Genomic DNA, 7,146 nt, shown 5'->3' with positions numbered 1-7,146 from the left:
TTTTTTTTTTTTTTTTTTAGTAAACTTGCAAGCCAAGTGATTTTGGAAAAGTTTCTATGAGATGGTAAACAGAAAAATCGAACAAACTATGCACCAGAATACAAACTCCCCCTAGACAGAAGCATGCAGTCAAGAAGAAAATAGTTTAACTCCCCCTAAATTCATGCATTCTACCCTTTTTCTCCCCTTCAAACATTGCACGTAAGAGCATAGAAGTATACATCAAATGTTTGACAAGCAAAATAAGTTTAGAATGAACAGCACAGAAGCAGTTAAGTATCTAAGTTCAACATACCCAGCTTGGTTTTCAATAGATTAAATCTTTGTTCGTCCAAAGTTTAGTGAAAAGGTCAGCAAGCTGGTAGTCAGTCGGGACAAAATATAGTTCGATGTTACCTTTCTCCACATGATCCTTGATAAAATGATACCTCACATCGATATGCTTCGTCCGGCTGTGTTGAACTGGATTGCATGAAATAGCAATAGCACTTTTGGAATCACAGTATATGGGAATCCGATCATAGTTGAAGCCAAAGTCAAATAGTTGTGTTTTCATCCACAGAACTTGTGAACAACAACAAGCAGCTGCAACGTACTCCGCCTCTGCGGTTGAAGTGGAAACACAATTTTGTTTCTTTGAAGACCATCCAACCAGTTTATCTCCCAAGAACTGTACACTACCAGAAGTGCTTTTCCTGTCAAGTTTGCAACCTGCATGATCTTCATCTGAGTAAGCTGTTAGTTCAAATCCGGTATCTTTTGGATACCATAAACCAAGATTCATGGTGCCTTTAAGATACCGAAAGATGCGCTTTACAACCTGAGCATGACTATCCTTAGGGCCTGCTTGGAATCTTGCACACATGCAAGTGGAGAACATAATATCGGGACGGCTGGCAGTTAGCTACAATAATGAGCCAATCATGCTCCGATACAGTTTTTGGTCAAAGGGTTTACCATTGGGGTCAGCATGAATTTCAGTTCTGGCTTCCATTGGTGTACCAATTGGTTGACAATTAAGCATTTCAAACTTTTTCAACATATCCTGAATGTATTTGTTTTGACAAATAAAAATCCCATTTGAAAGTTGTTTTACTTGTAAACCCAAGAAAAAGTTTAACTCCCCCATCATGCTCATCTCAAATTTGTCAACCATAAGGGCAGAAAAGTTTTTGCAATATTTGGGGTTGGTAGACCCGAAGATGATGTCATCAACATAAATTTGAATGAGAATGATGTCACTTCCTTGTCGTTTGATGAACAAGGTCGTGTCGATTGTACCTTTTGTGAAGCCATACCTCAGAAGATAGGTAGATAGAGCATCATACCAGGCACGTGGAGCTTGTTTGAGACCATATAATGCTTTATCTAGTCGATAGATATGGTTCGGGTGTTTGGGATCCACGAAACCTTTTGGTTGACCGACAAATACTTCTTCTTTGAGAATTCCATTAAGAAAAGCTGACTTGACATCCATTTGGTAAACAGTGAAGTTCTTGAATGCCGCGTAAGCAAGAAAAATGCGGATGGCTTCTATTCGAGCAACGGGAGCAAAGGTTTCATCGTAGTCAATGCCGTCTTGTTGAGAATAACCTTTAGCTACCAGTCTAGCCTTATTCCGGACAACAATGCCGTTTTCATCCTTCTTGTTCTTGAAAATCCATTTTGTAGGAATTGGAGCTTTGTTGACATTCGGATTGGGGACAAGTTTCCATACCTCCAAACGATTGAATTGTGTTAATTCTTCTTGCATTGCATGAACCCAGTCAGGGTCTTTCAGAGCTTCGTTAACAGATTTTGGTTCTGCAATGCTTAGAAAATTGACGAATAAACATTCGTTGGCGGAAGCTGGGCGAGTTATCATTTTGGCATTTGGGTCTCCAATGATTTGAGATGGAGGATGAGGAAGCATAGTGCGGGACCATTTACCAGAGTGAGGATGAGGAGAAGCAGGTTCATTATTTTCATCCGGATTCAAAAATCCTGCAGAATGTTGATCAACATTTTGTTCAAAAGGAGGTTCAGTCGGAAGGACATAGTCAGCATCAGGATCAGTGTTATTGTCAGAAGGATGATGAGAATTGCTGGAGGAACTTTGTTGGGAGGAATATTGAGATGAACTATTTGGGGCAGGGGATCCAGAAGGAAAGTCAGGTGAAGATGGAGAAGATAATTTAGAGGATGAAGATGAATTTTTAGGAGAGACCAAATTTGTTGGTTGACGTGGAGTGTGATCGTGATAAAATTCATTAAACACAATGTCTAACTCAGCAGGTGTAGGAGTCGGAAAAAAACTATGAGTAACAGATGGAGTGGAAGGTGCGGAATTTGATGGACAGTTGAGTGAAGAGTCAGAACCATGTTGTTCAAGAACCATATCAGATAGTTCATCAAATCTGACATTCATGCTCTCCATGATATGTTTTGTTTGACGAAAATAGACACGATATGCAATTGATTCTTTTGAGTACCCAATGAAGTAGGCCTCGTTCCCTTTGGGTTCAAATTTACCAAGATTCTCACGATCATTCAAAACGTAGCAAACACAACCAAAGATATGCAGAAAGTTCACGTTGGGCTTCCTTTTTTTGATCACATTGTACGGAGTTTTATCGAATCGCTTGTTGATGATTGAGCGATTTTGTGTAAAACACGCAGTAGCGATTGCTTCAGCCCATAGGTTTTGTGGTAACTTAGAGTAAGCAAGCATAGTACGTGCAGCTTCGACAAGAGTCCGATTATGTCGTTCAACAACCCCGTTTTGTTGTGGAGTTCTGGTGGCAGAAAACTGATGAGAAATGCCGACGGAGGAACAGTAAGCTTCAAGAGTGGCATTCTTAAATTCAGTACCATTGTTAGAACGGATGATTCTCACATTTGATTGGATGTTGACTTGAGTCTTTTTGATGAAATCGATGATAACTTGAGGAGTTTCACTCTTTTCTCGAAGGAAGAAAACCCAAGTGTAATGAAAATAATCATCGACAATGACAAGATGTACCGTTTTGCATAAATGCTCTGAATACGCATCAGGCCACACAGATCCATATGAAGATGTAAGGGGGCATCAGTACTTAGGTGTTTCTTTGGTAGATGCGACGCTTTCTTCATCTTACCAATGGCATAGGCGGAACAAACTGTGTTTGTTTCAAATTTAGCATCAGGAAGAGCATCAACCAATTGTTTACTTGCGAGAACATTAATGGTGTGAAAATTGAGATGAGACAGACGACGGTGCCATAACCAGGTTTGTTGAATAGAAGCTTTGGACACAAGACATATTTCAGATGAAGGAGTAGAAAGTGAGTTGAGATCAATGGTGAACAAGTTGTCATCACGGGTTCCGGTAAGAATATCAACACCGTCTTTCGTTTGAACTTTACATTCATATCGACAGAAGAGAACTTGAAGATCATTATCCCAGAATTGACCAACACTAAACAAGTTATGTCCAAGTCCTTCAACATAAGAAACATGTTTGATTGTAATCCCATTTTGAACAATATCTCCATACCCAAGAATAGGGGCAATGTTATCATTACCAAATCGAACAGTTCCCAAAAATTTCTCAACAAAGTTCCTTAGAATAGATCGGTTGCCAGTCATGTGTCTCGAACATCCGGAATCAACGTACCAAACACAAATAAAGTATTCCTGAACGGTTGGAGAATATGGTTTTATGTACCCATCGGAAATTGGGTCCATAAGGGTTAGGGAAGCAAATGCAGAGCATTTGTTAAGAAAGAAAAGACTCATGAGATAAAATGCAGAATAAAAGCAAGCACACACAAACAAGAGAAGATAAAGCACTTAAGCATAAAAGTACAGTTATTGAAAATAAAAGAAACATCACATAGACAAGTTCAAACATAAAAGGTAAATTACAGTCATCCATAGTACTTAAATTTTTGAAAAACTAGTCCTATCAGATCTAGAACTAGACACATAAGGTCCACGAGCGATCCATTCTTGTTTCACAAAGGTGGTTTTCCCATTAGTCTTGACAGTCCTAGTAGCATGCAAAAATCTATCCTTAGGAAGCCACCTACTCAAATTGTCTAGGCGCAAGTCACCTGATACATGAAAATGTTTGTTATTAGTAGGGGTTTTCTTATGTGAAGTAGCTACAGATGTTTTTCTAACGGGTTTCTTCGAAGTAGTTGTAAACCAACCATATTGATCATGGTATCTAGCTGATCCTAAGGTCTCATCTCTAACAACTGTCAAAGTGCATTTAGGGATGACAAATGATTCCTTAGAGAAGCTAGAGTACTTATGATACTTAGGTTGGGTGGAAGCAGAATGATCAAGTGGAGCCTTAGGTCTTTGATGAGAGAAATTCTTGCCTTTCAAAAGTGATCTATTTAATGGAGACTTTAGAGTGGTGTTAGTGGAAGGTTTGACAAACTTGGAATCTTTAACAACAGAAGGAGAATTGTTGTTCTTTGGTTTTGAAGATTTACCAGTTGATGAAACTTCTTTCTTTTGAAAAACTTTCCGATATTTCTGTGTACCTTGTTTTGAAACAGGAGATTGCTTTGTTTTTGAGACAGAAGGTTGATCTTGTTTGGAAGAAAGAACCTTTTCTGTTGTTTGTTCAAAATGTTTTTCAAACACTGGATCGAAAACAAGATCTTCCTCAAGAAAGTTAATCAAATTTGGTAAGTTCAAACAATTCATTTTGACAGATTTAGACGTAGACTTTGATTCCAAGTTTATAGTGGGAACAGCAGAGGTAGAAGGACAGAACTTGTTAGCGGTTGTGATTATTGGTATAGAAGGGGAAGGAGAAGCTTTGGTTGAGTTTGAAGAACTTGAAGACATTGGTATAGTTACAACATTTTGCTTTATTGGAAAGTTGCATGTTTTGAGCAAACTGAGGGCTTTTTCAAAGTTATTGTTAACAAAAGCTTGGAGTATAATGTTTTTATACTCCATTTCCATTTTAAGTTTGTTGAAATCTAAAAGCAATGTCAATCGTTTATCTCTTTCATTTTCAAATTTCTTTGTTAAGGTATCAAGTTCACTGAAAAAGGCTTGAGTTTCTTCAGTAAACTTGATTGATTCATCATTATTTGGAAAGAAATGATCAAATGAAGCAGTTTGATTGGCCGTCTTCTTAGACTCAAACTCAACCAAAGGATCAATGGTCTCACTGTACCATTTATTGTAGTCATTGTCATTGTCAGTTTGGATGGCAATGCTACGAGTCTCAATGGGGTTATCAACATCTGAAAATGGCTCATTGATCTCAACATGGTCAGTTTGGATGGATACACTTCGAGATGTTGTGGGACTATCCACATCAGATAGGGGATCAGAATCACTATCAGTTGCTAAAGGTACATCAACCAGTTCACAAACAGATTTGATTGTAGAAGAGAAAGTAGAAGAGGTTTTCAGCACATCACAGACAGGGCAATTAGGATCAGTACAGTCAGAAGAATTATCAGAAGAGGTAGGAGGATTGTCATGCATTTTGGAGTTACAATGACCTTGAGACACCAGAGCATCTATCACAGGTTGTAGTTCCAAAATGGTTTGTTTCAAATCGACCACTTGGTTTTCTAAAACTACTTGAGGAATATAAGGTCTTGTTGGAGCTGGTTTAGGAACAGGACTGTCGACCTTGGGTGTTTGAGTAGTCGAAATGATAGCAACTTTGTTATCCGCAGACTTTTCATCAATTTCCTCAATGATGATAGATTTTGGAAAGTTTTTAGAATGAAGTGGAGGTTTGAAAAGATCGATAGAATCATTGATTTGATCATAATTCAAGTTAATTCTACAACCTTTGGATAGATGCTCATCAGTCTCAAAATCACCATAACCTGGTCGAACATATTGAATTGTTAGGCCATATCTCATAAGATCAGCATCGTATAGTGAGGGGACTTCAGTTCTGCCAGTGAGAAGATTCTTGGGTTTCTCGAAACCCAACCCTTGAGTAAAGTTAGAGTCAAAATCTCTAGGTTTATGTAGAAAAATTTGCTTGTTTGACTGATCAAGTTTGTAGACATTGACTTGGTAAAATTTGATTTGTTCGTTTAATTCATTGATTTTACTTTCAAGTTTTTGGTTTAAAGAGTCTTTGATACTACAAGCATAATTTAAATCAGAGATTTTATCTTCAAACTCTTTGAGTGTAGGTTTGGTTTCGAGAAGTCTTTGTTGCAAGATAACCAGATCCTCAGACAATGCGTCAGCACGGAAAAACTCATTAGATTTGGCAATTTGTGATTCTTTAACCGTTTGAGTTAGCTCATGAACTTTTAATTCAAGGTTTTGTTTTTCAAGAAGTAATTCAGATGAAGGAATGAAAGAAACTGAGTCTTTTGTTTTCTGAAGAACATCAAAATCCGTTTGAAGTTTTTCAAGTTGAAGTTGAAAATCCTTTAAAAGATTGTCTTTTTCATTCAAAACTTCATTTAACAAAGAGATGTCTAATGTTAAAGAGTTGTTCTAAGCAACGGTTTTATCACATTCAGATAGTAGACGAGTGATTTCAAAGAGAGGAATATCAGAATGGAGATTAGAATTTACCTCGTCATCCTCTGTCTCTGAGCTGATAGATCCTTCATCAAGAGCCTTGGACTTTTTAATCTTTGTCATGAAGCAGACATTCGCCTTCAACTCTTCGGTCTCTTCATCAATCAAATGGAGCCATTGTTCATTCTCAGCAAGAAGAGCCATACCACACTCTTGTTGTTTGACAAGCATCAGTTTATTCTGATAATATTCTTTGTTCTTCAGAGTGGGCTTTGGACAGTGAATGGCAAAGTGACCAGAAGCACCGCAGTTATAGCATTTCTTTGACTCGGGCTTTGTATCAGAAACCTTCTTTTCATATTTTCTTGGATTCTCAATCTTCTTGTTGTTGGTATGAGCAGAGTTGTCATTGGATTCAAACTTTGGAGCATTGGAACTTCTAGCATATAAAGACACAGATGAAGTGCGAAGTTGATTGTTTGTTGGTCGGCGTTTGAAGTACTTGCGTTTGAAAGATTGGGTGAAGTATGCCAAATCACGAGACATTTGTTTCTCAGTATCATCCAAATCTGGATCACTGTCAACAAATGGTTCTTCATCAGAGTGCTTTTCATCAATGGAAATGTTGGTGGAACGATAAGACTTTCTTTCTACAAT

This window comes from Erigeron canadensis, chromosome 3, assembly GCF_010389155.1.
Source record: "Erigeron canadensis isolate Cc75 chromosome 3, C_canadensis_v1, whole genome shotgun sequence".
NCBI classification, from domain to species: domain Eukaryota; kingdom Viridiplantae; phylum Streptophyta; class Magnoliopsida; order Asterales; family Asteraceae; genus Erigeron; species Erigeron canadensis.
Note: the sequence above shows the minus strand (reverse complement) of the source record.